The sequence below is a fragment of the Gopherus evgoodei genome, chromosome 17 (assembly GCF_007399415.2).
Source record: "Gopherus evgoodei ecotype Sinaloan lineage chromosome 17, rGopEvg1_v1.p, whole genome shotgun sequence".
NCBI lineage: Eukaryota > Metazoa > Chordata > Testudines > Testudinidae > Gopherus > Gopherus evgoodei.
Genome location: NC_044338.1, coordinates 12,355,848 through 12,374,123, shown reverse-complemented (window position 1 = coordinate 12,374,123; position 18,276 = coordinate 12,355,848). Strand labels below are relative to the sequence as shown.

Genomic DNA, 18,276 nt, shown 5'->3' with positions numbered 1-18,276 from the left:
TGAAAGGTAATAAAAATCCTGCTTGGCCTGTTAAGGTTATTTTTATAAGAAATTTAATGTGGGTTGGAGACAGCAAAACTGATACAAACTGGATGTGTTTATGATAAGAATCACCAATTATGGGTCTCCAGGGTTCCTAGAGAGGTCACCACATTGCTACAGCAACACATCAAGATAGTGCTAGAACTAGAAATCGGCATCCACATGTAAGAATCACTGGATAAGTGGTTTGGTTGCATAATTTTCACAGGACAAGGTTGCATCCCTTTTTCCAGCTAAACTAGTTTGACAAGTTGAGACTGAACAGCCTGTGCTAAGCTCTGCTTCATGGTCATAGGTGACACCAGCCCCAACTTGCTTGTCTATCTTCCCACCATCGGGCCTGTGCTTTTCTGATCCTGAAAGTCATCCTGATCAAGTGAGGTGAGAGTACCAAACAACATCTCTGCTTCTGATGTGTTCAGCTGACTCCTGAGCTTCCTGGGATGTAAGCTTGAGGTTCTTGATATCATCATCACCAGAGCATGTAATCTTTCCTACCCCAGCTTATTTGTCCTCTTGTCTAATAAGAGTTTGGGTTAGCCAGCCAAGACACCTTTTGCAACTCTGTGCAATGTTTTAGCCCAAGTTTGGTAAAAGTTTACCAGCCCTCAGAGGGTCTAACAGAGTCATGTGCCTTGCCACTGGTTTTCCAGCACCTATGTTGCAAGCAAGACAGACACAGACAGAAGTTGCATTTTCTGTTTTCACTTTTCTTCTCTCTCTCGTCTTGTGGATGCAGCTGTTTTCTCTTACATTAAAAAAGAAACAGCTTTGGTCTTCAGCTAACTTTTCTCCCAAGAAATCAAATAGCTGTGTTATTACAATTAATAAAAGATTTAATACCATATCTGAATACCATCTAAAGGACTTTCAGAAAGGTTATCTTACCCTATAAAACACACTGTACAACTAAACAGAAAAAGGAAGGAAATTGTTAAAATTTGGAAACTATGACTTCTAAAGTTTCAAATGCTTTAACGATTTCTTCTACTTTTTAACTACATCATTGAGAAAAGGTGTTTATGACGAGTGTTACAATAGAAGGAAGCCATTGACAACTTGAGTTGAAACCTTGAACTACGCTTTATGGTGGTGTGCCAGTAAACAAGAGAGAGTTTTAGATTGCCCTATTCATGCTGGGCCTGAGACACACCTCCTTATCAGTACCTCGGCTCTAGTTCCTGCTCTGGCATTGATCTCCTGTAGGGCTTGGGCAAGCCATTTAAACATACTACTGCAATTTTCCCCATCTCGAAAATGGGAATGCTACTCACAGAGATGTTTCAGTTAGTTATATTTGTGAAGGGTTGCCATATTGGGATGTAAGAAGCTATATAAAAGCAACGGGATAAGAAGGTAAGAGCAAATCTAATCCTCGACATCCTACATTGCTCGCAAATATCTGGATAAAATGTTAAATTTAGCATTTTTCACCATTCAGTCAAAGCTAATGATCTTTGAAAGAGGACACCTGTGGCAAGATGCATTTGTTGAACAGTTCTCCAGACTTTTCAGGATTAATCATCATCTATGGAATTATCTTTGAAATCAAAGGGTTTGTCCTATGCTTTTAAAGTGGTCTATAGTGGGAGAAGGCCTCAAACTTATTATTTTATATTCTTGCACTTAACACAGTAGTGAACTGATTTTCAGTGGCACTCACACTGTCCAGGTCCTGGCCACCAGCCCGAGTGGCTCTGCATTTTAATTTAATTTTAAATGAAGCTTCTTAAACATTTTAAAAACCTTATTTATTCTACATACAACAATAGTTTAGTTATAGATTATAGACCTACTAAAAACATTAAAATGTATGACTGGCAAAACCTTAAATTAGAATGAATAAATGAAGACTCGGCACACTGCTTCTGAAAGGTTGCTGAACCCTGAGCTATATTCTAGAGAAAGCAGGTAACAACAGCAGGAATAAGTGACATCAGCCACTGCTCATTAGTTGTAGAGATCAGTGTACATTTTACACTAACAGTTTCTGATGTTTGTAATAAAAAAAAGTTACAGCAGTTCCTGCAGTATGCTACGATATCCTATCATTTCCCTGACCTTAGAAGAATCAAAAAGGCTTTGACTCTGAATGTTTACAGTTGGGCCGGGAGTCCCGAATTCTATTTCTGACCCTGTCACTGACTCACTGCGTTACCTTCAGTAAATCATTTATCCTCTCAGTACTGCAAAGCGAGGGCTGTAATTCTCACCCACCTGAGTGACATGTGTTGATGTCTATGATTTTATTCGTATTGTGGTAGTGTCCTTAGGCCCCCACCAAGATCAGGGCCCCGGTGTGATACAAACAAACATCACAACAGTCCTTACCCTGAAGAGCTGACAACCTATGTGCGCAGGGCCAGTAGGAGCCTCCGTTCTGATCTCACTTATGCCAGTTTTACACAGTGTAACTTCACTGAAGTCAATGGAATTCCTGGGTAAATTGGGAGTACCTCTGCTGACTTTAGAGTCCCATTAGTGTAAGACTGGTGCAAGAGAGGTCAGACTCAGCACTTCTCTTGCTTAGGTCTCCAAGTGCTTTACAAAGGTCAGTCTGCATTATAAGAAGAAACTATTAGAATGACTGGTCTATGGAGATTTCGGGCTGGTTGTCTTTAATAAATGCTAGTCAGGGAAGGTAAAGGAGACAGTGCACTAAGAGCGGGCCGTGGCTCCAACAGCCAAATGGGAGCAGAATCCAGTTGGAAAATAACACCAAGTGAATCAGGCTGGGAATAAGCCCCACTTTCCCTTTCCATCCACAAATGGCAAAACATGTACTTCCAGTCTAAATTGGCTTATTTATATTAAACAATAGGAAAGAAAGAACAGAAGTAAAGTATCCATAAGAAAGTACAATGTGTATGACTCCTTTGTAACTTGCTACATGTAACCCACATATGAAATGGCTGTTGAACACTACGGATAGAAATTGAGGCTGAGATTTTCAAAGACTGCAAGATCCCTTAAGGCAGCTTTGAAAAATCTCAGCCTTAAAATAAAAGGAAAAACAAAAAAGACTTCTATTTCAGAGCTACCTCCGCACACCACACTCTGATCTGTAGAGATCCTTGATATTACTATCCACTATTTCACATGACAGTAACTGTTTTATTCTCTCTCTAAATTATGGATTTAAGACCAAAACATTTTAGACTGTTGTAGGGAAAGCTATAATTTCATGCAAGATGAGAGCTCATCCTGCCACATGTTACGGAAACAGGTTTTCACAGAGTTGTACATTAAAATGCAAAATTTCATGGCAAGAGGGGTAGGAGGGTAATGCAAAAATTGTGGAACAGAGTCAGATTAGGTTTAGGTTCTTTATGCAGGAGACTAAAAGAAAAACCACCAAAAATTTAAGGGTCAGATTTTCGCAAGATCTCAGAGCCACCTAAATAAGTGATCAGATTGTCAAGAAAGCTCGGCTGCCAGTCATCAACAGGTGATAAGCACTTTTAAAAATTGTCCCCAACATTACTATGAAATAGATTCACCCCCCCCCCCCCGGCCCCGCTCAGGAGAAACATGCAACAGAACATTTTAAAATATCACTGTAAGGGGGCCAAATGACTCAGAAGATAGACTCTGTATTCCATAGAATTCACTGTAGGTTTAAACTTCAGCTCATATCCATGATGACTCAAGCCCATCCCCCTCGTCCTCCAGATGGCTGTTTAGCCAGGGTATGTCTACACTGCAAAGGAAGGTGTGATTGTAGCACAGGGAGGAATACCCATGCCAGCTTTAATCTAGCTAATGCAGATAATAATAATAATGAAGATGTGATGGCATGGGTCACCAACCAGAGTACGACCCTCCCAGAGACACTGGGCACATACACTGGTGCCCACATCACACAACCAACCACCAAAGCTGGCACCCTGGAGGGGGCCTTTCTGGCTCACCACCCATAAGTCCTGATGATGCTACTCATGCCAAACTTCCACAGACTTCTAAGTGAATTTCACTCAGAGCAGCTGCAGCATCAGCCCCATAACAAAAACACAACATCCCCAAACCATATCTACAGAATTAACAAGAAAGAGGAAAAGAGTAGAAAATAATGCAATCAGCTTGCAGCTCCATGGGCTTCAAAAACACACCAAGGTATTTGGGTTTGCAATGAAATTTAAAAATAAAATGCATGATTTGGGGGGCAGTGGAGGAAGGTACTACATGCACATTTAGCGCCTGATCCTGTCGTAATTACTAATGCAAGTAGTGCCATTCAAGTCACTTGAGTGAATAAGGGTTGCAGGATCAAACCCTGACACATTAACTAGTCCATGGAAAAACTGTGTGTGTGTTCAGCAGAATCTGGCAGGATTTCATTCACAGGGGCCCTCTGCACTTCACTGCCTCTAGCGCTTCTGGCTCCCTCAGACGTTGGTTCTTTGGCTGTGCTGTGCGATGGAGCTCTAGGGAACGTGGAGGTGCTTGAAGTCAGCCACTCTGCTAACAACCTGAATCCTTATGCCAGCATGATTTAGAGGCTCAGATTGCGGCTGTAGATACCAGCTGCACAGAGCCAGTGCACCTGCTAGTTTTGTTTGCTTCTTTCTTCATTATACGCAAGAGTAATAGCAACACATTTGTACTATGCGTGGAATAACTTCTGTAAGCTGACTGAGGAAAAGCTTGTGTTTTCTCTGCTCTATTTCAGAAGTGGTAAAATTTGCTCCTTTAATTGTCATCCTCACTTTCAAAACTGAACTCTTTCTAGCTAATAAATCACATAGGTTAGTTGAGAGGAGACTGTTTGCTTAAGTGATGTTATTTACATGAAGAAATGATCCAGCTGAGGAGATTATGGAAGAGGGAGATACACATCAAGGCCCTAATGATACCCTGGGTGAGCACTATTTCCCACCACCCAACACAGACGTAATGAAGTTAAGTGGCGTCTGCATAAAGAAATTAAAACTACTGATTACTCCTCAAGAAAGGTTTTTAATGACTTACAGCTATAAATGCAACACAGACAGAATAGGAAAAGAAAAAAGTTAAAGACCAGCATTGAATAAGGATTAATATAAATGACAAATTATACTGAAGACAAGCACAAGAACAAGTAATATTATGCATCAGGTACTTACTACTATTTTTAATACTGCAGCATTGATATAACCTGAGATCACATTATTCCGACACCACCATTTTTAATCTTGTAGCGTCAGTACAATTTGAGATCAAATCAGCTTGTGCAACCCACACTTCTTTACTCCATTACTTTACACTGCATGCAACCAGACTTTTACACTTGAAAATCTTACCCTGCCGAGACTATGTTACCCTTTAGTCGACTGCTCTTCGCACTGGCCAGGTACAGATAGTTGGTGTAGTTCAAGTTTCCTCGGTTCAGGGGGTGTATGTGAGCCTGACAAAGAGTGATCTCTTTTAGGTCAACACACACAAACCCACCTGGGGCGCTACACATTTTCTCTCATCTGCCCCCCTGTGTTTTGAAGCAGGTCAACCAATCAGGTTAGGCCAAATGTTTACTGTAGTAGTTATTTTGAAATTATGATCTATGCACAGCTCATATTCTTTGAATATAGCCAATTGTCCTAACTGTGGTTAATTTGTCAGACACAAAACATTTAAAACAGCCCAAAGAAGTGCTTGGCTGTTTTATACCTTGACCACAAGTCTATCTAATTTTGCAAAGCCTGCTTTTTGGAGCTGACCACAAGTGTACAATATTTCCTAGTTTGAATTTGCTACACTTGCTCTGGTTGCTATGCTTGAGCTCTGAGGCTTCCAGAAGATTCAGGCCTAGCACTGAATAAGCTTGACAATACTTTTGCTTGACAGGACTTTGTCACAGTAATCACACCTGCAAGAGCTGGTTTTTCTGAGACTGAAAACTCCCATATAATGCAGATGCAAGATTCATTTGTATAATGTTTCTCATGCCAAATATATTTCAAAGAGGTCTTGTTGAACAAATATGATGTTGTTTAGCAAGCTTACAAGTCTGGTTGATAAAGGCAGTTGCGTTGGTGTTCTATACTAGGATTTCTGTAAGGCTGTGACAGGGTTCGACTCACCACCGCTGGTGCCCCCTGCCGGTCACTCCAGAAATTAGCTCGTCGGCTACGGAGCACACTCTCTGTGTGGCGTCTTGCCCATTGTCTGCTCTGCTGGTTTGGTACCCGCGTTGCTCCCCACTCGGTGGTGTCCGCTTCAGGACACTGCCCTGAGGCAGTGCCCACTACTCCAGTCTCACCCCCTTCGGGGAGGGGGTTAACAGCAGTCTTTCGGCTTGCTCCTGCTTCAGTGGTCAACCACAACCCCAAAATCTAGCCCCTCACTTCAGGGGCAAAGTTGCAGTCCGTCTCGGCAACACCCCTCTCTGGCCAGGTGCAGTGTAATGGGGGAAGGGAGGGGGACCAGGCCCACCCACTACTCTGGGTCTCAACCCAGGGACCCTCTAATGGTAGCCTCTCTCTGCCCTCCTTCTCTCTCCTCTTGTCCAACTGTGTTCCCTGGGCCACTTCCCCTTTGGCCCTGTGCCCCTTCTCAACCCTTTTCAACAGGGCCGCAGGCTGGCAGGTAAGCTGGTTGGAGCTCTCCTCTGCTCCCTGGAGCCTTCCCAGCACTGCTCTGTCCAAGGTGCTAGCTCCTTCCCTCAGGAGCCAGTCCTCCTCCCTTGCCAGCCAGGGAGAGACTCATCCCTTCTCTATTAGGCAGCCTTTATAGAGACCACAGCTCAGCCCTGATTGGCTCTCCATAGGCCTTTGCTGATTGGCTGCTGGCCTGTGCAGCCTCTCTGGCCTGTTCTAGCCCTTTTTCCTCGTCCTTTTTCTCAGGGAGTGGGTCAGCTGCACACCACAAAGGCATGTAACTGTCTACTTTTAAAAATCATACATCCCATATTAAATGGATTAACAATTGGTTCTCAAAGCGTAGTTACTAATCAAGAGACATCAGCAAATAGAAGTAAATTTCTGGTCAGGATGGAAATAGTATTTAAAAAAGTAACTGTTTAACTATTTAAAATTGTATCGGTTAAATATTTAACTGTTAACAAGTTCACAACATAGGCACAGGAACTTGGGATGTGGGGGGGGGGGGGTGCTGCAGCATCGCCACATTTTAAATGGGGTACCAGCTGCCGCCTCATGCCCAGGATCCCAGCTGCCACCTGGTGCATTATGCATTTAAATGTTAACAGAATACATTACTGGTAAAACTGATGCTTATGGGTTAATCGGCTACCTTTACTAGTAAACTCCCACAGGATTCATTTTTGGCACAACACTTAAGAACAGCGTATGTGTGCAATCAATGCAAAGCTGTGTTAGTCCTTAGACAGCAAATTGTTACGAGTTTCCAACAATTTTGCACTCCCCCCCCCCCCATTTCCAAGGTTTACCATCACCCTTTCCATATTTGAATCCCCTACATATGCTTCTCCGGTATTGAGAACAGTAAACACTAAGGTCTCAATCATGAATTCCTTCCTCATTCTTTTATTGGGGAAGGGGTAAGTATGCCCCTTCTACAGGGAATTCAGCTTCCCAAACAGTTCACACCCCAGTACATGCAGATACCCTAGGCTTGGCACTGGCTGCTGGCTCATTGGGAGCCATCTGAGATTCAGCTCTGCCAACATCTTACCAACAATCCCCTCTCAGAATTACAATATGTTTATGGTCCACTTCACAATTTCCCCACCTTCCAGGGAGATCTAAAGATTGTGAGCAAACCCCAGCTTCAGTGGGAGACTGAAATTAAGCATGTTTTTGTGGTTTCCTCTCCCCTTCGGTCTTATTAAGATCAGCTCAGAACTACCAGCCACACAGTTGCCTTGTGACCTCTTGTCTGGCTAGTCCCAACTACTCCCATTAAAGTTCCAAGACTCAGGGCTGGTCTATCCTGAACAGGTACGATGGCATAGCTACATCTCTAAAGGGTGGGAAAAATCCACACCCCAAGAAATACAGTTAAACCAACCTGACCCCTGGCATCGACAGTGCTACGTTGATGGAAGAATACTTCCACTGACCTAGCTACCATCTCTTCGGACGGTCGATTAACGACAGTGACAGGAGAACCCCTTCCATTGCTGTTGTGTTTACAGTTACACTGTATGTCTTGAAGCCCTGAGCAGGCCACTGCACAAGCAACAGGAGGCTGCATGAAAGGAGAGTTCAAAGAAATAGGAGATAAAAAAGGCTGCTTTCATTTTTTTCTAGAAGAATAAAGAGATTTCACCAAAAATGTGTTGAAAGAAGCAGAGGATTTGCACCGAGCCGGAGCTAATGCTGCATGAAATAGAACCAAATATGTGAATGTGAAAAGGGAGAGGAAGAGGTGAGTAGGGGTGTGCGTGGGCAGGGGTCCTGAGGGTGGCATCAGGGAACAGGGGGGTTGGTGGATGGGGGTGGGGCTGGCTGTTTGGGGAGGCCCAGCCTCCATACAATTTCTGAAACCTGATCCATCCCTCAGGCCAGAAAGTTTGCCTGCAGGTTAAGCATGTGCTTACCTGCTCTGCTGAATCGGCGCCATGGGGTACATCTGCTCTGTAATCATTGCGTGACTGCAGCACTTGTACACATCCCCACGCTAGTTTTGATCCACCAAACAACAACAGCAGTGAAGATGCGGCAGTATAGTAGCGTAAACTCACGCAGTACCCAGAGGATGTATTTGAGTGGTTAGCCCTCGCCAAGTAGGCTATACCAAAACACTCCACTTAGCTCCCTGCTGGACAGTGCTGAAATGGTCTGAGGAGGGATAGAGGGCAGGTAGCGTCCTTATTTTTTTGTTTTTAAGGACTGCAAAAAAAAAACTTTAGCTGTCTTTGGCAATCTCCTTCTATTGCTTTCAATGGAAATGAACAGCCTAAGACTAGCCTCTACACTGCAACATCAAATTACTGTCCAATACAGCCACAATAAATCAAAGAGTGACATTTCATTGGGGGAAGGTTTGTCTAGATGTTAATCTAAGTCGCCTATCTGAGCTAATAGCCAGGAACAAAACAATTGTTTCCAAAACCAGCACTTTTACTATCTTTAAAGGTACAAATCCATTTTTCCTCTTGAGGTTAACAACAGATCCTCTTAACTTGATCACTGCACCACCTTGTGGCGAAATACTAGTTCACTTACCGTAGCCCTGCATCTGAAGCTTATTCTCGCTTTTAAATGTTTCTTCTTGTACCTATTGAGTCACATTCTACTCTCAGTTAGAATTGTGCCCAGTTCACTGAAGCGAGAGGGGCTGCGTGGGTGTAACCAAGAGTGGAGTTTGGCCCAATCTAGCAGAGCTGGCTTAAAATTCTTTTATAAGTGGAAAATTGAAAAAAAGACAGAACACGCATGTACTGATGACAGGGAAGATGAAGAATGGAGATATTACTGATTTTACCATATTGCTAATGCGTCACCTTGGCTTTCTTGGTAGTTGTCCGGGACACTATTGTTTGAGCCCAGATAATGATCCCTGTTAGGTTTTCAGGGCAGTTGGTAGTTTTGTTGGTAGTATTTTTTTCCCCCATTTGGCACCGATGTACTATCTAAATAGAGATCATCTGGTTGTCAGATGCTGGGAAAATTACAGACGCAGTGATCTCAGCCTCTGAGCATGAGTAGAGAAGAGAACATGGCTATTGCTGATTTCAGTACCCATACCTAGTGGCCAAGGCTTAAGCACCCACCATTAGCTCTGCTGAGGAAGATCAGGTTTTACATCTCCGACCAAGGCATTTTGATAGGCTACAGAAGGGGGAAGCATTTGCTAGGATGTAGGGCTCAGAGGAAATAAATTGGTTTTTAGCTTCACGCTAATATCAGGGTAATCCTAGTTTGTCAGCAGCATGTGTCCCTTTGGGAGTTCCTCACTTTTCCTTTGCCCCTACTTGAGGATGGGATGTAGAAGGGAAGGCTGGAAAAAATAAAGTACCTCTCCCTGCACTTTCAAAGCAAAGGAATGAAGTCATGCAGCTGAGCTCCTATTTCATTCTGAAATCAGCTCTAACTGCAATTACTCTCATTTTCCAGAGACCGGCTGAAACTGACTAAGCCTCAAATATTAACATATGTTAAGGAATTTCTTCCCCTCCCCTTCCTTTTACTAAATAAGAGTGCATTGAGCTCAAGAAATTGAGCTTGGCTCACACACTGTAGATTTGAAGTGAGGTTTGTTTTGCGTTAGTAGCAGGAATTTATTAAATAATGGAATTGTTGTTTCTTCAACAATGGTAACATTAATATGCATGTGTGCCTGATTACTTTACAACAAGGAGATTGCAAGCCTCTAACCAGCACTTATAGAAAACACCCCATCATTTATTGCAAATTAAACAGACAAGAATTAGAATCTTTAAAATTCAACTACTTTCCTTGAAGACCTTTTTCCTATTACAGATGTGTACAATTATCTACACTGCTATATGACTTTTGGGACATTTAAATCACTCAGCCCACATCCCTGCTCTATTCAACTCCTCTCCATAATCCTCTACCCTCTCATTTCCTGGGGCTTGTTCCTGCAAAGTGTCTAGCATCACAGTCTGGCTCCAGCAAAGCACTTGGGCACATGCTTCACTTTAAGCATGTGACTAATCCCACTGAGTTAAATGAGATTTCAAGTTGAGCATACGCTTAAGTGCTTTGCTGAGCACCAGGAGGGATTGGAGCCCTGTTGAATCACATTCCTATGATTGCCCTTGGCTGACAAAGCTCTGCAGACTTCTACCCTGCCCTACATCATCCTATCTCACCAGCTATGTGCCTCTACATGATATCAGCCATACCACTCCCTTTGTCTCCTTTTCCCATTCCTAGTCCTCTTCCACGCTATTCTCTGTGGCTGGGTCAGCCTAGGTTAGTGCACCAGGCTCCCAGCCTCTGTTCATTTAAATCCCTCCTGGAAAACCACTTGTTCCATACTAACCCATGTCAATCCAATGCCCTCACCAATCCCACCCATGAAAACCTCTGAATCTCTTTTGGCATTCTTGTCTGATTTCTCGGTTTTGACCGTGAGCCCCTTAGGGCAAAGACCTCCTCTAGCCACCATAAAGAGTTGACCACATGCGAGAGCTCAAGAAAGAATAAAACAGAATATGTAAAATAGATGCCTGCATGGTTGGAGATCTACTGATGAAAAGCACTACGTAAGGACTAGGTATTATTATTAGTACAAAACCCTTTCTTGACTACACAACAATTGGTATAATTTGAACACAACAAAACATAGAGCCTTTATTCCCAAAGCACTTTACAAAGTAGTGGCCTAATGCTGCCAGAACTTACTAATGACTACTCAAGAGTAAGCACTGCACTCAAGCGCATAAGCCCTATGCTTAGCAGTATTAACAGATGGGACTTACATACATACAGCACCTCTGAAAGGGAAGGCAGCAACCAGGGAGAGAAGAAATTTAGAATAAACCCCCTCCTCTTTGAAATCACCATGGGTTCATTAATAGTCACCCAGACCATAAGGCCTCAAATATTATGACAGCTATCCTAGAAATAGAAGACATTCGTTTTCCAAGAGGCCCTTCATCACACTCTATTCATCACCAAAGGGTTGCAACTCCCAAACTGGGATCTGAACTTGTGTTTCCAAGGTATCCCTTTGGCTTAGGTCACTCATGTGTTTTGCAGTGGCTAAGATTTCCAATGAAAAGAAATGAATCCTTAGCACGTGCACCAAGGGGACACGTCTTTCAGTTAACAAACACTCTTGTAGGCTTACTTTTAAGGAAACGAAAATGTCACTTTTTCCAAGCTCACATTTTTTTCCCCTACCCCATGTAAGGATAAACGTTTGCTCCAAACCTGTTTCAATTACTAAGTTACGAGCCAGAGTTTGGTAGCATCCACTAAAACATAGTGAATCTAGCACTAGCATAGATATTTCAAATGCTAAATGAGATGCAAGCATGTGGCTTTTGGGAGTTGGCATTTAATAGTTAGTTGTTCCTAATTTATTCAGTTGAAGTAGCTCACAATTGTCAATGTTGAAGGACTGATGCTGTTTTAACTTGTCCATGGACTACTGCATTATGGTTACGAATCAACTACCTGCAGAAAAGTGCTTTCAGATTAATATTAATATATGTCTCCTTAGGAAAGATGTTTAAAAAAATAAACACAGAAAATGTCTTGATGTTTCAATTCTCTATGAGCAAAAACTGGAAGTCATCGTCTCATATGAAGATTAATTCAGAAATGCCTACATACTCTTGGTAAATACATTGCAGGATTAATCTATAATAGAAGGCAGGCAGAAAAATTTCTACGACTATGTGGTTAGAGAGAGAGAGAGAACCTGTATTTATTTTATGAAGGACAAAAAAGTTATTTGTTCCGTGCACCTGAAGGCTAATGATTCATATACAAGTCAGGGAATTCCATTGCTGTATCTTGAGTTCTGCGGCCCCGATTCTGCAATGACACTCCTTAGGGCAGACCCTCGTGCCCATGCAGATCTCATGGCACGGCTGGAGCTAGAGCGTATTGTTTGCAGGCAGCCTGACTTGCCAGAATGGCTTGTCTGAAATAATGGAAGTAGTCCCCCTTCAGTCACAGAGTAAAAACATAACAACACATGAGCACACCCAAATGTAAGGTTTCACCTTTGTGTTCAATTTTTAAAGGTTGTGACTTAGTAACCATCCATAATTATCTGTGGCACTTCCCACAGGCAGGATATAGTCTTGCTGATGGCGAGAGAGAATTTGGTTTTTCATATTCAAGTTTAAAACAAAATTGTTACACAGCATGAATGAATGATGAAATATATCGTATTTAAGAACACAGACTATTGGGTGTAGTGTCAAATGCAATATAGGAGGAGATGTGTCACATTTTTAGTCCTACTGCTTTTAATACCAAAACCACAAAGGGATAAAAAGTGCAGATTTTACAGTTGGACTAAGATAATTAGTAGTTCATTTCAAAGTGGCTCATTTAATCAGAAATTGTGGCAATTTTTAGAGTGGTACCGCCCAGAGAGAAGGGGAAAAAAAAACCTATTAGTAATAACAATTTATGCTTCAGTATCACCATCTGAGGATCTTACTGACCTTTAACGATATTAATGAATTAGTATTACCACCCTGGGTTGACAAGAATCCTCTCTCTGTCTGACAGAGGGGGAGACATAGGCACAGGCTAATGCCATGACCTGGCCCAGGTCACATGGCAAGCCTGTGGCAGAACCGGGAACTGAACTCAGACGTCCTGGCACTGACTCCTGTGCTTTAGCTACCAACCAAGCCTATCTTTGATGGAAGGGGTCGCTGGCAGAACTTGGCTGTTTGTGGAATTTCAATTCAGTACTGAAGTTCACGTAGGTACCTTTCTAAAACTTTAACCTAAGTGACTTAGAAGCTTAAGCACCATTGACTTTGTGCAGTAGTGAGAGCAGGAGATTGAAAGCAAGAGCTCAGAGGGAAAGTGAAATAGAGGATTTGCCATGTCTTCCTGCAGTAACAGAAGGAGAGAGAAGTATCAGGAACTCCAGTTGTTGCTTCCCTAAGAGCACTCCAGTTTTTACTCTTACATTTACAGTGCAAGTTTTTACAGGCCCACTGGGTATTTATGCACCTTCACCCACATTGGAAATGGAGCCTCCACATGAGACTGTTCTTTTCTTTCCACTTCACTACAGGCCTAATTCTGCCTTCAGATGCCTGCATGTGACTCTCCTTCATGACTGCAAGCACCTCACAAACTCGGTGGGAGGAGATCAAAGGTCACTACCACCTGATGGCTGCTTGTTGGCCTGTGTGAAAATGAGCTCAGTGATGTTTCTACTAACCAAATACCTGCAACACAAAAAACAGTCACAAATAGCCTCCTCGGTGGCCGTCTCAGCATAAAAAAGTATAATCACCTTCCCACCACAGCAGTGGCCACTCCAGATTAGGATTGAAACTTCCAGTCATAACCTATAGTATGTGTTCGGTGTATCAGGGCACCTTACATCAGCACTGAATTCTCTCATAAATGAATTGCAGCATGACATTCCCGTCTCAGACTGGGAGTCATTCTTGCTTTAGGCATCTAATGTTTATCATTATTTTCTTGCAGCCTTAATCTTTTGATAGGTTTTAAATTTATTCATGCACTTGAGTTTAGCTCTTGTTAAGCTCTGGGGGTACAAGCCGCCACTTTCTCTAAAGCTTTTGCTATTCAAAATAATTTTAATTCAAGACCTTTCCGTTGCTTATTTTCTAATAACTCTGCAGCAAAACCAAATACATTGCAAATGCAATGCAAATGAATCCATTTTATTTTCCCCACAGAAGGAGGACTGACTGTTATATATTTCATGTTTTAATAACTTCTATTTAATAAATTGTGCACTGATTGAACTAAGAATGAGCCTTTGTTACACATCCATTTAAGCAACAAACGGCATTTGAGGATCCCTGCCGGGAAACTATTGTTTATATAATTTAATCAACAACCACCAACAAACTGAAGGTCATTAACAGTGAAGACAGTTAATCTATAATAGCTATTTATGATTGATACCATTGTCTGATAACGTCAACCAAATTCCAGCTAATAAAGCGTCTTCTGAATGTAGATAAATATTCCCAAATCAACACTTTATAGTTTACTCAAGCAGGAGTACTTCCAATTTGCAATCTCAATAAGCTAACATATATTAGAAAAGAGCCCTTCGTTAATAAAAACAAAGGTTTCAAAACAAAAACAGTAGCCAGGTAGCTAATTCATCCACAGACTACATAAAAATAAAAGCCCCAGCACGCTAAACCATCAAGCAAACATTTGCGGAGTTGCTTCAATCTACCCAAGGTCTGTGAGTATACAATGGCCATTAACATCAGCAGAGTTTGTAGTCTTGTTTGATCAGAGGTCAGATTCCCTTGCAGCCCAAACTTGTACACTTTCTACATGATGTTTTTAAACCTTTAAAATAAATAAACTTTCTACGTATAACACATCATCTGAGAATGTATTTTGTTTTTTTCCCCAACAAAAGCGCTCAACAAGTTTACAATATACTGTACTAAAACTACGCCAAGAAAAAAAAATGCCTCACATTTGTTGTAATACAAAAAGTGCTTTTGATTACATTTCCATTCACAACACAGCAGAACAGACTGTGATTCTATTAAGGATTTTAATTAAACAGTGTTTGAACAATCAGTGTTTCATAGCGCTCTGCTTCACATTCAAAAAAGGAGAATCTCATTAGTAACTACATGCAGTTTGCATACTCCATTGAACAGGTCAGAAACTTACTCTGAAATATAGTGCTCTATGTTCTTGTTAAACCAAACATTTTGGGTAACTATTGCATAGCTATGCTATTTCTTTTGTAATAGCAAGAACAGCGTTTCACTTTGTTATTTATTGTAGTTTACAGAAACATGCTGACTTTTCAAAATATTTGTATATATGCTTCCTGGGTTCACATACTATATTGATATATTTCTGCACCACAAACTACATTCTGTAGCCTCGCTGGATTACAAATAAGATTTAAAAATTTAAGCTCCAATCCTGCAAAGATTTAGGTATGTGGTGAATTTTAATTATGGAAGGAGCTCCAATGGACAAAAGCTTTAGCAACATTGGAGCCTTATACTTATTCTGTCAATTTGAGAAAATAAGAAATGAGATAATGAAGAACAAAGATCTATGTAAAAAATTCATTTAAAATGACAATTTAAGAGAGTACAACTACAATGTTTTAGAGACATCAAAAACGTGTAGCAAAACAGGTTAATGTGAAAGGTAGGGGGCCAATTAGCTGGTGATGCGCAATGAGAAACTCATGATTCAGAGAAAAGTTTTGGTTGAACAGGAGTTAGAAAAAAAACAAAGATTAACTATTCATCACATTATATAAAAACTGGTTCTTTAGGTAATTACAACCTACCTCCCAGATGGCCTCAGTAGTTTCTTTTGAATCTGGATTTTCTTCATTTCCTGGTCTAAATGGTTGTCTTTCAAATCACACCTAGAGATCCACCTCCTTTGCTGCAAAACAAAACAAGAAAGTGATCAAATTAAGATGGTGTTGTTATAAAAATTATCTCAATTAACTAACTCTTTCATTTGCATCTCAGCCCATTTTGATTTTCTAGGTATGATTTGGGTTTGTAAGCATTCTAACACAAGGCACTGTGCATCTTCATGTCTACGGGTATGTCTACATCTACAATTTTGCAGCGCTGGTTGTTACAGCTGTATTAGTACAGCTGTATAGGGCCAGCGCTGAAGAGTGGCTACACTTACAGCAACCAGCGCTGCAAGTGGTGTTAGATGTGGCCACACTGCAGCGCTGTTGCACACCACAGGGAAGGAGACCTGCTTGGAGGGGGAGGTCGGGGAACGCCAGAGCACACCACGGGGCTGGATACCTGCTTGGAGGGGGGGTCGGGGAACGCCAGAGCACACCGTGGGGAAGGAGACCTGCTTGGAGGGCAGTGGAGTTTGCTTAATTACCAGAGAGGCTTCCTCAGGTATGCTGGGATACCTGCTTATTCCACGGAGGTCAACAAAAACGCTGGTGAGTGTCTACACCTGATGACCAGCGCTGGTGATCCAGCACTGGATCCTCTACACCCGAGGCACAACCGGGTGTACGGCCGGCGCTGCAAACAGGGAGTTGCAGCGCTGGTAATGCCCTGCAGGTGTGTACACATCCTAAGTTGCAGTGCTGTAACCCCCTCACCAGCGCTGCAACTTTGTAGTGTAGACAAGGTTGATCTTCTTTCGCCTCCCACTTGTCTATTTAAAACACAGTACAAGCTTTTTAGGCAGGGACTCTTACTCTGTGTTATACAGTACCTTCATTAGGGCCTACAGGCACTACCACCAAAAATAATGTTTTTTAAAAAATTGTACAATACAATGAAGTAGAAGCCCAAGTGTTGCCATTTTACAGGCCAGCAATATCTCTATTTCAGAGACAGGTGAAGTGAGTCAGGGGTGCTGACGATGGAAACCATGTAAACTATATATTTGGTGTTTGTTAATAACTACTTCAAGGTAGGGGCTGTGACAGCACCACTGAAGTGAATGCTGCATGTAGTTTGAAGTCCTTTCACAGGCAGTGACCCCATGTTGTTGTTATTAATCATGTTCTGTATAGTAGTGCATTGTGCTAGGTGCTGTGCAAACTAGTAGATGGCTCCATCCCAAAGAGCTTACTATCTAAATAGACAAACCCCAGGAGGATGGGGAAAGGGATAGAATACAATAGCAGAATGAACAATGTGATGGCAGCAAAAGGCAGGTTAATTCCATTTTTTTAAATGGGTTTTGTTAGTTAGGAGGGGGATCACCTACATGTAAGGAAAAGGGAAGACAGGGTGAGGGGGGGGCCAGGGTGGAGTGAAGGTGAGGTGAAGAGAATGTGAGGGAGAAGAGAGGGTTGGAGCATATAGCACAGAGCAGAGAAAGGCCAGTCAGAACTGCAGAAAAGTTCTCCATATCCAGAGCTCTGTGCTTTGGTTGCTTCTGCTCCTACCTGCTAGAGTCTCTGGCTGGCTCCTTTCTGCAGTTTTCTCCTAAGCCCACAGGGAAGGGAGAAGAGTGGCCCCAGCTAGGCTCCATTTTACAGCCAACCCCTCAGTGCACAGTCCTTGATTTGATTGTTTCTGGTAGCATCTGTGGCTGGCTCCTCTGCCGTTTTCTTTCCTCCCCAGCTCTGGCTGGGCCCAATTTTCTGCCTTCCCCTGAGTGCAGCAGTCCTTGCTCTGACTGCTTCTGCCCCTACCAGCTGGAGTCTCCAGTCTATGAATTTGTGAGATGAAGTTATCTACAGTGAGCTTGGTTTGTATATTGCTAGCAACAAGGTCCAACTTCTTGCAAAGTATCTTAATTTTTTTTGAGAAAAATCAGCATGACAGGAGGCCAATACTACCAAAAGTAAGCTAAATTCCAGTTCTCTCCCATAGTGACACCAAGTGGACAAACGTCAGTAATTTTTCAGTGGTGGTAAATGGTTAGTTCCATAGCCTCAACAAAACACATTCAAAACCAAAGAGATTATAATGAAGTAATCTTTGATACCCCACCTTCTTACAATAAAACTAGATACTGGTGTGGTAGCATATCAAATAGTAGACATGAAGTTTCTCTGTTCTAGAATCCTAGTTTTTTAGCCATAGCAAAGTTGATCTCAGACCCAGACAAACTATTTACTTTCCCTGCACAGGGGTTATAACAAAGAGTCAAAACGAACAAACTTGTGCCGATTCATCATATTGGTTCATTT

General features: G+C 42.1%; 1 long non-coding RNA gene across 1 annotated transcript in view; it reads right to left on the bottom strand.

Moving 5' to 3' along the window:
* Window positions 1-16,186, bottom strand: part of LOC115636406 — a 71,358-nt gene extending 55,172 nt beyond the window's left edge. Inside the window, exon 1 of the long non-coding RNA XR_003996916.1 lies at window positions 15,931-16,186. This is a non-coding gene — a long non-coding RNA (uncharacterized LOC115636406). The remainder of the gene's footprint in view (window positions 1-15,930) is intronic.
* Window positions 16,187-18,276: the final 2,090 nt, after the last annotated feature.